We start from the raw sequence: 15,486 nt of genomic DNA, 5'->3' as shown, positions 1-15,486 counted from the left end.
TAAATGAAACAAGAAGACACAAGCAAGGAGAAAACTATTTATATGACTGACCCGTTGGTCGGACGAAATCAGCTCTGGCTTAACCAAGAGCGCCTACTTTTAAGACATCTGTCTCCGCCCTTGGCGGGGGCAGCAACCAATAAGCAATAAGGTAACCTTTCTCACCAATCAAAGACTGGGGAAAGGACATTAACTAAACAAACACTTGGGAAAGGAGAGGTCCCAAGCAAACATACGAACGGCACTGACGTCACCACATTCCGAACCTCTGCTTTCCCTCGTTTTCTTTCGCACACGTGCATGCGGGACCAACGTATGCCGCGTAAACAACAGCTGAAGTTCTTTGTTAAAAAAAACAGAAAGCTGTCACTGAGGGGCCAAACGCCACGTGAAAACTCCCAATTGAGCAAGTGCTTCTTCTACGCACCTGTGGCTAAATGACTCATAGCGCCTCATCGCGCACTGGTCAGCCACCGCCCACCTGCTACCTCACAAAGGCAGTATGCACATCAGCAGAGGGAAAGACGCGCACGTAGCAATACGAGAATGCATACAAAAGAAATGGCCCCCGATATGGCATTCAACACTGTATACTGCACAAAGCTGTGCTCTGGAGTGACAGCTATGGTAGGAAAGCATGACGAGAAGGAAATGAGTGTTCTGCAGCGTCAGGTGACGCCGGCAATAATATAGCTGCCATCGCGTTTCCGTCGTGGGTCCGCGGTTCCACCAAATTTGTAGTCGCCGTGACAGAGGACAGGTGCACATCTCAAAGTATCTATCTCGGTTGGTACTCTGTACGCGAAACCGAATGGCGCGAAAGTTCACCGAACTTCGCAGCTTGGTGTATGCGTACCACCAAGTTGAACTTACACCAGAGAGTCGCGACCTAACTCTTCTGTTGCGCGTGATAGGCTGTTTCGATTCAAAAGAGAACGTTTTTGTCTGGCCTCTGCTCCAGCGCCTTTCCAAAGAACGATGTAGCTGTTATTGAAGAACTGCAAGGGTGTGCTCTGTTACATTGACAACATAATTGTCTGAGGAGGACACGCCAGGACCATAATGGCAATTTGAACCAGGTTCTTAAACGTATTAGCGCTTCAGAATTGAAGATAAATGAAAAGTGTCTTTTTTCTGTTTCCGAGCTGCACTCTTTGGGACATATCGTTAGCGGTAAAGGTTTGTGCCCATTGCCTTCAAAAGTAGACGCTGTTGTGAAAGCGCCTGCCCCTCATTGTATCAACTTTGCGTTCTGTCCTTGGACATGTAGGGCACTACTCCTGTTTTATTCCCCGTTTTGCTTATCTCTTCGAACCGTTGAGAAAGCTTCTGAGGTCAAATCAAGTTTGATTGGAATAAAAAGATCAACGCAGTTTTGATCTCGTCAAAAGCTCCTTATCAGCTAGTCTGTCATACAGATGTTCAACTCAGATTTAGATGTAATCATCACCGCAGATGCTTCGGAAAAGGTTTTGGGCGCTGTGCTTCAGCAACGCGATGGCGAAGAAATGCGCACCCTTGCATTTGCATCCAGAACCTTGACCGCGACCAAGATATTCCGTGGGTGATCGAGAGGCTTTGAGATGTTTGTTTGCATTTGAACATTGGCATTTCTACCTCTGGGGAAGAAGGTTTGTGCTGCGCACAGACCCTCAAGGTTTGGTAACTTTGCTTTCGTCGGCTGGCGCAGGACGTCGGTCCCTTCGATTATCCAGATGGTCTGCTCGCTTACTGTTAACAACTTTTTGACCGAGTATCAAAAACGGCCTCAAATTGTAGGTCCTCTTGAATGGGTACCTTCGAACTGTCGATGCATAATAACCCTGATTGATTACCACTAGAAGTGGCCTGAAGTTGCATTTGCACCGACAGTAACATCGCATACTGCTGTAGAGTTCCTGCAAGGAGTATGCAGCCGCGATCGTTTCCCGAAAGAAATTGTAACTGACAACGGACCGCAGTTCAAGCCTCGAATTTTGGAAGAATTCTTGAGCGAGAGGAGCATTATACATAGTTGCTTTTCAGTGTACTACCCCCAAGGCAACGGTGCAATAGAGAGATTCAACAAGGTGCTTAAAGATTGGATACAAATGGCGAGGTTGGAGAAACGCCCGTTGCAAACTTCCTTGGCTGACTACCTCGGTATATATAAGTCGACTCCGCACGCGACGACTTGCTTATCACCTGCGAAGCTTCTACACAGTAGTCAACCCAGAACACGGCTCAGTATTGCTGGAATGCCTTCTGGGAGCGACGTACACTCCTCGACTGTGTTGAAGCCAGTTCGCGAGAGGGTCCAAGTTAAGCAGTCGTACACCAAACAGTATACGGATAGGAGACGCGGAGCTAGGGTCCCAACATCTCGAAATGGTGACCTCGTTCGAGTAAGGATTCCCACAGCTGGAGGCAAGACATCGCTTTCAAACCTGGGTCCACTGAAAGTAGTCATAAAGAGAAGTCGGAATTCATTTCTCCTAAATGACGGCCGCATCTGGAATGCATCTAAATTAGCTCGCGTACCAGAAAACACCTCTGACTCTACACCGCCTTGGAACTGCTTCCAGACAACGAGCGAACTATTCCTGGAGATCGCGCGGAACCAGCACCAGCTGAAACGACATATGAATCGCAGTCTAGTTCAGTGGTTGAACGAGTTCAACTCCTCCGCAAAGCAACGACAAAGGAGAAACGCTGCGTCGAAATGCAAAACACTCTCGCCCACCAGACAGACTTCAATACTGACTGTTTCTGTTCTCGTGCATTCTGTCCTTTTACGTGTGTTTCGTGTTTTTTAACCGGGAGGCGATGTTGTATTCCGCACAAGTTCTGGTTTCGCTTTCCAAACACCAGTGCTATCATCATCAGTACTTGTCTCTCTCTCTTCTCTCGAGCTCCACGCTGACACTGTCTCTCGTAAATAAACCGTCTACCTTCAGCTGCCGTCTGCGCTTGTTCGTTCCCTCCATCCGGATACCTGACACCACAGTCATGTGTTGCAACAATATTGTAGTAGAGGGATGTGACTAGCGCCGCACTGAAATGAACTCTTTATTTGCCAGACTTCCTCCTGCAAAATAATTAAGTAATTATTTTGCTGACACCATCAGCACACAAGTCTATGTGCTTGTGGGCTGAGGGTGTCAATAGCGGGGTTCCTAAGGAGATTAAACCGCAAATCGTACAACCTGGAACAATTTGGAAATATATGCGAGTCATCACCCTTATCATCCCCCCACTGCAGGGCGAATGCCTCTATCATCCACTTGTCCCCTGCGAACTTCTTTACTTCATCCACTCACCTAATTGGCTGCCACCCCCAGCTACGCTTTCCTTAATTTCCTTGGAATCCATTTGGTTACTCCTAGAGATCATTAGTTATCCTCTCATCGCACTACACGTCATGCCCTTGCAGATTTCCTCTTCTTAATTTCGACTAGATGGTCAGTAACTTGAGTTATCGGACCACTCTGCACGCTTCTTATCCCTTAATGTTACGCCTGCCATTTTTCGTTACGTAGAATACTGCATTGTCCTCCAACTTAAGCAGAACCCTTTTCGTTAACCGCCAAGTTTCATAACCATAGATGAGTACCGGTAGGATGCAACAGGTGTACCCCCCCCCCCCCCCCCCCACTTTCCTCTTTAGCAATAACTGCAAGCTGCTAGTCATAATGTGTGAGTACCTTCCAAATGCGCTCCACTGCAATTTTATTATCCTAGTTATTTTCCCTTCATAGTCTGGATCTGAAATTACTACCTGTTCCAAATAGACATATTCGCCTACCATTTGCAGCGCTTCCCTACCTATACAAACTGATCTTTCTTTCCCAAGCTGTTCAACATTATTCAGTCTTTTGCATATTAATCTTTAGGCCTGCATTTCTGCTTCTCCTGCCTAGATCACTAATCGTGAGTTGCAGTTGGTCCCCCTTAGTTACTTAACAAGGCAAGTCAGCAGCGAATCGCAAATTATTCAGAAATTCTTCATCAACCCTGATGCCTAACTGCTCCCATTCCATGTCTTTGAATACACTTTCTAAATAAGCTGTAAGTAGCACTGGGGAGATCGTGTCTGAATTGGAAATTTATCACTTATGGTTGCTATGCAGCAACTATAGATATCTTCCAGTACTCTCAGATATGGCTCATCTACTCCCTGATCTCTACTCGCCTCTCTCTCGATCTCGGTAGAGATGCGAGTAATTGCAATTATCATTCGAGATATATCTGGTCGCATTTGCATGGCCAGGAAGATGATGAAGTTGGACTCGGCAGCTTCGAGCATGCACAAACAAAACAAAACCTTTGTGCCATTTTATTCTTCACGTTACAAGCAAATTATTAAGACCGTATGCCCGCAGCTATTGACAGCAACAAATAAACACTACAATAGTTCGTGGCAATATGCGGTAATTAGCGTCCCATAGGAAAATCGGTCGACATATGCGGTAGTGGAGGGTTCCAGAAATTTCGGCCCCCAGCAGTTCTTTACCCTGCAATACGCATCGCATAATACACGGGCTTCTTCTGTTTTGTTTCCATCTAAACGCGGACGAGATTAAACCCGCCTTGACCTTAGCAGTCGAGCGCTTTAACAACCAACTTCTTTGCTCATTGTATTGACTTGAATACAAATAGAAAGAGAGGCTTACCCTCACGGCTTACACCCGAAAGGTAAGCATATTTCGAACCAATTTATGCGCGCGAAAGCGTCGCGTAACCTTTTGTTTCGGAGACACACAAAGTAATGAAATCGCTTATATATCTGCTACACTCACCCGTTTCCTACGGCAACATCTATCTGACATACGGAAATATCTTTTTGTATCATTGGAGATCGTGCGTACGTTCCTGCCAGCGAACGATAAAAGAAAGGCGCACAGACCAACCGATGTCCGCCGGAGACAGGCGTTTCGCCGAAACATCACTCATCCCAGAGCCCGCGGCGATCCACCTACTCCAACACCATCGAGTCAAATCAATCAATTTTGATGCTCGCGAACAACATCAAAAGATGATGTACCGCACTTAAAGCAGATAAAAAAATTAAACAGCAGTGGAGAAACCTGTTTATAAACTGTATATATATATATATATATATATATATATATATGAGCGCTAAGCGCTACCATGTTGTTCACTGGACAATCGTGGTGATCAGACGCAAGCACTGTGGAAGCTGCAGCGAAGCCGGTTTCCCACTGTCCAGAGAGGAGGAATTCCGACAACTCCCTCGCCCGATGCAAAGGTCTATATTTCCTGTTCTGAACTAGCCTTGTGGACTATCACGGATATCTCGTAGTCGTGGAACAAATGCACTTCAACTGTAGGACTATCTGGCAAGAGAAAAAAATGAGTAGCAATGCACGCTACGCACATACATTCATAAGTGGTTAGCAGGTCAACGATATAAACTGAAGAACATTTACCCACAGACACGCGTTCTGCGTGCGACGTCCCCTCGATCAGTAAAGATAGCGCGAGGTGTCGAAATATCTGCGCAAGAGAGACAGGGTGCCAATGAGCCTCCCTTCCCTTCTCCGCATTGCCCTGACTGCATTGTTTTTCTCTCTTTCGCTCATATCAGTTAGCGGCCAAAGCTTAGCCTACCGGCTGCAAAGATGTGAATAAATCCCTTCCACATATTATGCATACAAACAGTTAACAGTTGCTCAACCTTGTGATTGGAAGACAGAACCCGACTGTAGTTTAAGGCAGAGTATACTTTGCAAACCTCCTAGTAATATCATAGGAATCCTATAGAAGATTTCCAAGTGGACTTGCAATGCCTTGCCAGGCTTGTAGTCAATTTCAGTCCGTTATGGCTATTCTGGCACTTTTTACATTTCTTTTCCTTCGCAACGTACAGCTGTTAGTTTCCAATATAGCAAGCATATTTCCAACAACATATGAGAGATTAACGCTGTCCTATCATGCCCACAAAAGCGAGGCATCGGTGTCCCTCACGTTGTTGTTGTTTTTTTTTTTTTTGCGTATCTCTTCGGTTCAGGGCGTGTTTTTCTTTTTTATTCTTGGTGTCTGACGACGGTTGTAAAGGATATAAACCTTTTTGCAGGTAAGCGGAAGCTTGTAGACAACGCGCGTGGAAAACTTTGTAAACAGGTTCTCATGCTGAGTCAAAGAAACGAGTTCTTGACCCGCTTTTGCTTACAAGAGGCGGGTCAAGTACTCCTGTTTGTTTAACTCGGCAAGACAACCTGTTTACGCAGTGTGCCACACGCGTTGTCTACAAGCTTCCGCTTACCCGCGAAAAGGTTTATATAGGCCAAACAGGCCGATGTATTAATTATCGGCTGCGTGAATACCACAATTACCTGGGTTCTACTGATGATGGATGCAATTTGCATCGCCATTGCAGGATGTGTGGTTGCTCCTTTCTGCTAGGCAATCTTACTATCCTTTTCAGAGTTAAAGGCAAAGAAGAGCACGTAATTCTAGAGGCCTACTTCATCACTGCGAATGGCGATATCTGTATCAGTACGACATCAGTGCTGTTGGAGAAAGAATTCGCTTTCTTAGATCGTTGGCGATAGATTCAAGTCTTTTTCGCCATGTCATTTCCGGTTTGTGGCCGCTGGACGAGTTGCGCATGCCCTTTCAGCCTTGCGCTTTGTTGTTTTTAATAAACACAGTTGCTAGTCCAGTCGCCATGGTGTACGTCTCTTCTGTTTGTCCTTGTCCTTATTTTTTTTACTGGTTCTCCTCTTCACTACCTACCCATTGGCCCAGATTTGCACTGTTATCCTATATAGTTTCTCTATATCTCTAACTGGTAGAAACACTGTTTCTCAGCCGTGCCTGGGTCGGGGACACCTAGTGTAACTAGGGGGGGGGGGGGGGGGGGAGGCTTATATTGTGTGAACTGCTGCTGCAGCTCCAGGATCACGCCGCAGAGTTGAGTCAAAGCTGAAATTGCAACTAAAAAGCGCTCCCTTGATAACATTTTACCCGATTCAAAAACAGCGATTCTAAATTCTCCACTAGGCCGAGTCTATGTCCCTGCTTTTAGCATACCGGGCTCGCCCGATGAAACCCCGCTCCGTCACTTGGAGCGGGGTTTCACTTGGAGTAAAACTAATTCTTTAACTATAAACGTCTCGAAGACAAAATCAGTTCTTTTTCGCCCTAAAAATAAGCCAGTTAATTCCAATATTGTCCTTCGACTAGGTCTTTCGGTCATAGATTTGGTACCAGTTATAAAAAAGTTAGGTGTTCTTTTTCAAGAGAATATGCAGTGGAGCGCGCATGCTGACCTTGTTCACTCCAAACTTTCGCGAATAGTAGGTATTCTTGCACGCTTTCGTTATTTTTTGCCAAATCACATTAAATTGCTCTTATACAACTCCCTTTTCATGTCCACGCTATCGTATGGTTATTTGGTATGGGAACAACTTGCACAAACCTGTCCAAAATCTATCGACTACAGAAAAAAGCTGTAAGAATAATTTCTAATGAACCTTATGACGCACACACAGAACCTATATTTCATGACCTTAGATTAGAACCATTACCGAACCTGTTCAACGCAATTCTGCTAAAACGTTATCATACTTATCGCATAAATAGTGACCCTTTCCTTGAATCCCTTGCGACGCTGACTCCAGTTGAAAAAACGTATGGCACACGAAGCAGTCAGATTTGGAAGATTCCCCATACCCGTACCAACTATGGCCGCCAAATGTTGATGTACATGCTACCACAAGCTCTTAATTCCTCTGTTAACAAGTCCAGCTAATCTATACAACAGCATATGTCCTCAAATCAAAATATTGTTAACACATGCAGTTCTGTACCACCCAATATTAGTCCTATCCTCTAAATGTACTTTGTAATATATAAAGCCGTCGTTATGTTTATAATGGCTTTTTCTTGTTTTGTTGCGTTTTGTCCGCTGCTGTATTGCACTGTAAGCGGGGTGCTAGCCTTTGTCAAGCCATCGCAGGCTTTTTGCTAGCACCCTGCAGCATCACGAGTACTGTGTAATCAGTGTTGATGCTAAATAAAATTATTTGTATTATATTTGTATTTGTCATGTGTAGCTAATATGGGTGCCTGCGCACTCCGGGTAAGAAAGTACTACGGTAATCGCTAATGAATCAAGGCAACCTTCAATTTCAATCAACTAAAGGTTCAAGCAGGCTTCCGGAAATGGTCCTCTATTCGTTATGCATACTATCAACCAGGTGATTGAAACATCCTCGGATTTCAACAATTCCCTTAACAGAGCATTCATTGATTACGAACGAGCATTTTACACCACAGTCGAAATTCGGCACCCATGCCGGCATTGCGAAATCAGTGTAGATGAGCTGTATGTGAAAGAATTGGAAGACACCTTTAGTGTCTGCACAGCAACCGGTTCTGTATAAACAGAGTAATAAAATTTCCATAAAGAAAGGTGAGGACGATCCCGTCACTTTGATCGCGGCAGACGAACGCCAAAGCCGCTGAGCCTCCGCGACTTTGCGGTGATACCAAGTATGCCCTCTACGTTCATTTCGAGACTTTAGCGTAATACGTTAGATCCCTAATACAGCATATCACGTGTCTGTTCACTACACAGCCCATACAAAAGGCAGGGAAGGCTCTCGCGTTTCTGCATTCATGCCGCCAGCAGCACGACTCTATCCCGTAGGCACACAAGACGTGGGTTTGACCGTCAGCTATGAAACGTCACAAGACATCACAGTAATCTCCGCTGACTAATTTTTAGATTCCCTGCTTCGCTTATGAATTAGTTTAATTCGATGGCTGGCTCCGCATATTCTAGCATTCCTTTTAATGACTCGGTGAGAACACTCTTCCCCACCAACAACTAGAGCGGACTACTTCAGGAACACATGAGACTTTTTCTGCTCATACCACCTTTTTCGCAGAACCAACCATGATAGAGTTCGAGAGCTAAGCCAGCTTTCCTCTGATAGTCACCTCGTAGTTAGCGTGATTTCCTTCTCCAAGAACAATCGATGCATCTTATCAATGCTATGGAAGACAGCTATGCTCGATGTGTTAGCTTGAGCTGAAGACCATACCGCCACCTTTCGCTTGTAAAAATTAGTGCTGCTCGCTCCACTCCCTAGAGTGCGTAAAAGGGTTGGGCTGCGGGCACGTAACTAAAGAAGCGGCGATGTTCAGGTCCGGTTAATTCTTGTGAAACAAAATGGCGTCATGCAATTAAGCAATGATTGTAACCCCACCGCTAAACAGACCACTGAATGGAAGCCCTCCACTGGCCATGAACAAGGTGACACTCGCGCATGGACGCCACAAACCACCAAATATACGACGGGTAAGCAGGTAGAAGGTCCTTTATGTTATTCCGCCGTACTTTCATAGTTAGTTACGTGCACAGGTGCACCATTCGACCCGTGTTGCACAAATACTGATGTGAAGTTAAACCAGTTCACGGAAGACTTTCTTTGAACAAAGCAAATAAGTATTTACATAGGACGTTGAATATGTCTATTACACTAAGCTTGTGAAAAGCGAGACCTTTGACAATTGAGTACGATCACGATATATGAAGAAATAAAATAATAATCAAAGGCAACAACAATTGGAGGTAAATACTAGTCTGCTATCTGTTGGCCATAATTTAGGGATTTAAGGTGAACAGTCCAGTGTCATCGGTTCATGAGTCGCGTGATCCGTTCGCATTCCTTGTGAATGAGATTGAAAATTATATTTCTATGCTTATGCTAACTATATTCAGCACCATGCAAAAATTACCTAATCACGCTATATTCTATCGGAAAAACTTTTAAATTGGCCGAAGGTTGATTTTTGTTCATTGCATCAGATGTAGATTTCTTCTCGATGGCTCATGTTGTCCAGTAGGCTCCTGTTCGCTTATAGAAGAGAAACTCTACGGTGTTGGTTTGAGCGGCATTAAGTCTTCTCAGCCTTCTCTTTCATGACAGCGGACAGAGAAGAGGAGAAGGAAACAACTTTAACGGAACGCAGTATTAGGCATCTGGAATATCTTGGGCCAGGAACACCAGGAGAAACTGGTCTTTCAGCTCGTCAGAGACTCACCAAGGCCGGCAGGTTTGGGGATAAGGGTGAGGAAACTAAGGTGACTGATTTGCAGCAGGGCTGGAGAACATACAGTGTTCTAAGTTAGTATAGCTTTCAGGACAATTGGGCATGCAGTAAATTGTTAGGAGTAAGGGGTGTATTAAGTGTATGCGTCGAAGAATTCGTATTTACCTGGTAGTGAGGGATTTATTCGGAAAAGGAAGTGTACAAATAGTTTCTCTTATGCTGTCATAGCGAGAATGATATTTTTTGTAGGCAATAGTAGCGTCCCACATTGGTGGACAGGCAGGAAATACCAGGAGCCCGATGCGGAAATTCGCGGGCGAGGTGATGCACTACCTCATTGCCTGGGATTCCAGCGTGGCCAGGCATCCACCTCAGTGTGACAGTACGGGGACGTAGTTTGGTAAGAGCTCTGTGTAGATCATCCTGCGGTTCTTCGGGAAAGCGACTGGTATGAATGGCGCGTATAGTCTGTATTGAATCAGTGTTTATGGTATATAGTGAAGGGTTAGGGTGCAGTAAGTGGTCTTGGAGGCTGGCGACTATTGGTAGGGTCTCTATAGAGTCGCCCCAGGCGGAGGATCTATGTAAGGACCGAGGGTATATGTCACTACCTCGCTGCCGCTGCTAACTGAGTAAGCAGCCGCTCCGACGTTAGTTCGTGATACATCTGTGTAGATGATCGTCGAATCAGTAGGATGAACATGATTAGAAACGCGAGCGGAACGTCTGCATGGGCTAGTATCGGCTGCAATGTTTGTTTGTTGATTTTTTTTTTTTTTTTTGGGGGGGGAACTGAGGTTACTCTGAGGTTATGTGGGAGTGGGGAAGAAGGGGTAATGATAAAGAGGTTGATAGGTTTGAGTGCCACTTGCTCAAGTATTCAATATCCTCGTTCTGTGATAGAAAGGCGCCAGTTGTCGGTCTCGATGTTGCTGTATCAGGTCTTCCAGAAGTAAGAACAACCCCGTAAAATGCAGGTACCTATTTTACGTATGTACAGGGACATCAAGGTTAGTCTTGTACACTGTATGAAGCACAAACTCAATCCGTTGTCTTTGAATGTAGGTTAGAGTAAATTATGGAATTGTATAGAGCATTTTGCTGAGTGCTAATGCGTGGAGAAGCTGCCTGACCTGACCCTCGCGTAGCCCGAAGTGCTTATTGACAATGCAGCGAACTAGATGCGTAACTAATTGCAAACTTCAATGGTTGTAGAAACATTGGCTTGATTAGCTTACTCATTGATATCAAGTCTAAGGATCTGGCAGGACAATATGCAAGGGAGTGAGTGAACTCTTTCGTGAGAGTGATTAAATGTTGTTTATTAATTTATTTACATCACCCTTTACGGCCAGAGGCATTACAGAAGCGGAGTTGTAAATACAGAAAAAAATAAAGGAATGCAGTTGGTACATGAATGTCAGATTGCACCTTAAAAATATAGGGGATTAAGCGTGGCTTGAACCTAGTAATAGAGTGAAAGCCGAGTGTTGCAGCGATAGCCTGTTTAACACCCGCTTTTCAATTCGCGTTTTTTTTTCTTCATAATTTGTATTTAAATTAGCTTTTGGGAAAAGGAAGGAGCGTAATGCTTTTGGGTGGGCTCCACGGAATTGTGGACACCTACACCTAAAAAGGTCAAGATTCATATTTTTGTTGTATATTGTACATTGGTTTAAAAGAAAGGAAAGGTGCAGAATCTGTCTGACCTTCAGGGTTGTTCAAGGTGAAAACTTTAGTGACACTGACGGCTCGTAAATTAGGTTTTGGGGATTGGAAGGAGCCGTATGCTTTTGAGTGAACGCCATGGAAATATGGACACCTACAGCTAATCATGTATTCATATTTTTTCTTGTATATATTGAACATTGGTTTCTAAGAAAGGAAAGGCACAGTAAATGTCTTTAACCTTCAAGGTTGTTCAAGGTGACATCGCACAACCCAACGCTGCCTCTCCGTTTTTTTTTTTTTTTTAATTGGTTCACAGGAAAAGAAAGGCGCAGTATCTGTCACACTTTTTCTGTAGACACCACGCCGTAACGGAAAGCAGGAAGGTTTGATTGAGAGTGGAAAGAGAGGTGCAATCACGGTGGAAATTGGTGTCACGGCGAAATCGCTGTATCGCGGCCAATGAAGCTTTCGCTTCAATATACCATGTTAGCTAGAGCTACGCAAGTTGTTCCAATCAGCAGCAATTCCGATTTTTCAGACATTGGAAATAGCCTTACTTTGTCTAGATACCTCGTGAATGCATCGGTACCTTGCTGTAGAGTGTCCTCTACGGATCCAGGAGAACCAGAAAAGCACCAGAGAGTAAGATCATTTCCATAGAATGTATGTTTTAGGTTTGAGAGAGACGCTAGAATAAAGAGATAGGGGAGCCATTCCGAGGTTAAAAAGGGTGGGTGACAGAAAAGCGCCCTGAGAAGTTCCGCGCTTCAGGCGGAAAGAATCGGAGACAGAATCAGGGGGATGGAACGTGACCCGGCCGTGGCGGAGAAGTACAGTAGCCCTACATATTTGTCCCACGGCCGGTAAAGGGAAGGGTGTTTACAAGAAGATTGTGGGCGAGGTTATAAGAGTTAATACGCAAATAAAGGGCCCCTGTGGCTTGGATCTGAAAACAAGGTGTAGTAAAATTCGTGTGTGAAGTACACAAAGGTCCTGAGTGGGCACAAGTTTTTGGAAACCAATTTTTTTAGGGAGAACAGTCCGTGCATTCAAGGTGAGCGTCGCGCCGACTGAGCAGCACCCATTCCGTGATCTTTTCCGGGCATGATGTTAGAGAGACTGGGCGGAGGATTGGAAGGGCAATAAGGTTGCCTGATTTTTGCCGTAGGGTAATAAATGATTATTTCCAAGGTGCTGGGAGGGTGCTTTCTACCAGCTGTTGGTTTATAATGCTCAGAAAGTGTTCTTTTTCTTTGTCGGAGAGGTTTCGATTGAGTGAGCGCGCAATCTGCTCCTGACATGGGGCTGCCTTCCGCATTAGCTCTTATAGCGCCCAGTCGAGATCCCAGAAGGCAAACGGCTAATTCAGTTCTACATTGGAGGCCACAATATACAGAGCATAAATACTAGGTAGGGAAGGAGGAATATAGAGATCGCGAAGTTGGGTAGTTAAGGCATTCGCGCCTAGTAGTGAATGGTGCTTTTTGAGAGTGGGAGCAGAAGGCGGTTGAAGCTCGCCGAGTTCAGCTAGAAAGTGGCAGGAGGTTTTTTTTTTTTATTTAGCGTGCCAAAGGTAATGTGACAAAGTTTATTCCATTGATATGTGGCAGGTGTAACACAGTTGTTTTTTAACCTGTCGCGTCAATTCGGTTAAGCCATTGAATAGGCGAGAATTGCTGGGCTGAGTGCAAAGGAAGTGCGAGAGTCGTTTTTGCCTCTTCTAGATGATTTCAAGGTAAGGTTCCGGATTAGCTGAGCGGATTGAAGGGGAACCCTTCTGCATGGCTTGTATCTGTGCCTGCTTGGGTGTTTTGTCGAACTCAGAAGACTGCAAGTCTTATTAAATGTGTCGCGAATAACGCGAAAGGTATTCCAGTTTTGGGGGGAATTTTACGTTTAAGCGGACAGATACAGCTAGGGACAGTGATTCGAATAGTGTAATGATCGCTGAAGAGCTTTTTTGTCTGTAACCTTCCAGCTGATATCTCGAAGTCCTCGGTTCACTGTACGGTCTGGCATGGCGGATTGCTGATGCCTGTTACTTTCTCTAGTAATGGAATTGAAGTATTTTTTTCCTGCCTAAATTCAACTTAGTATTGGTTGTGCAGCTTCAGATTGCGAAACGTAATTAGAAAGGTAGAAGCTTGAGACGGGTAACTGTATGCTGCTGCACTTGAACTTACGTTCACAGATGATCAACGCTGCAATACTGTCGTAGGTTCGTAGCTGCACCTGAGTTGGCAACCAATTGGGAGCTGTTTCTCAGCTTAACCCCGCGCCGATTGGCCACGGAATCCGCAGAGGGCGCGAAACATGAGCTGCGACCACTGCTTGCACCCTCGCACGAACGCCCTTCATGCAGCATGCGGTAAGCTCTCCCAGCACACTGGTGGTGGCGTGAAAGCTTGGTCATGCATCCTCATGCATAAACATTTAAGAATTATTTATTAATTAATTAATTAATGAAAGCTTGGTGAACCGCCTGAAGAGCATAGCCGCGAACGGCCCTCTAGGTTGAGGGCACATCATCAAGAAAACACCTTGATTCAGGAAGTAGCCTTCGCCGTCGCTCACATTCATCTGATGGTCTTCGCGAGTGACGCCGGTTTGCAGCGCTGTCTCACACACTGTAAGCAACATTTCTCCTGTCGCCGTCAGGTATCGGCCATTAATCACCGATAGTCACTTAATAAGCCACCTTTATCTTTTGAGGAGGTGATAATTAATTAGCAGCGGTGCCTTCACTGCTCGACTCCCGATCGTGGAGTAGGGATCCTGGTGTCGCCCTAACAAATGTATACATTCAGTTCATCCACCATAAATGCCTATTCAGGCTCCACCGTGGATATGTTGCACAGATGCCCTCACGTAGTGGGCAGGGGTGATTGCTAGCAACATTCATGGCACCAGCCAGTGCACTGAGCCCTTGGTATCGAGTTTGCTTGTGCGCCATGAGAACTGCTTGAGCTTCGGCAGCACAAGCGACCTCATTGCAATCGGTGATAGCGACCTAGAGGCACCAGCGGTCAGTGACGACACCAAGGCCTCGTTGCACCTTCCACTTGGTAGAAGTCGGTAGCATTCCAAGAGGGCGTCTTCGCCAGTGGTGTAGCCGAAGCATCGATGAAGAGAGAGCGGAGGGCACTGCGCTAGCGGATCCGCCGCCTCGAAGAAACGTACTGTGCAGCCGAGAGTTCCGCGCAACACGCAATGCCAAAGACTTGTCCGGAATAACGACGAGTACCGCGCGAAAGAGGTGTTCGAGAACCGGCTTCTCAGGCAGCGCAAGTTTGAGATGAGTACGATAAAACTTGTGGCTAAACGGAGATTTACGCACAGTGCACTGAGCCCAATCGCACGCGCAGAAGTCGGGGATGCGGCAGTCGGAACCCATTTCAAACGCTGAGCCAATCTTCCTGGAGACGTACCCTTAACTCGAGTGTCAAAATGTTACATGTACCATCAGTGATGCAGTGATGGACGTTTTCCATATAGAGGTACATATCAAGCGGGCTCAGTTCGAGTTCAGGGCATAGTTCAGCTGTCGAGTACACCGGCAAAAAGCATTAAAACATCCCGCACAAACTGGAATAACTTTCGTGTTACTCGCGACACCTTTCATAAGTCTTGCAGTCTTCAGCGTTGGGCAGAGCATGCAGGAGGGTCAATCTCTTCAGATAATCCAGAGCGTTACCTCGCGAGCATCTAGAGAAGCCAGAAACGACTCTTTCACTCCCTTTGCACATTGCC

Source organism: Amblyomma maculatum, chromosome 7 (genome assembly GCF_055883805.1).
Source record: "Amblyomma maculatum isolate TAMU_Amacu chromosome 7, ASM5588380v1, whole genome shotgun sequence".
Classification (NCBI taxonomy): Eukaryota; Metazoa; Arthropoda; class Arachnida; order Ixodida; family Ixodidae; genus Amblyomma; species Amblyomma maculatum.
The sequence above is the reverse complement of the archived record's forward strand: the minus strand, read 5'-3'. Positions refer to the sequence as shown.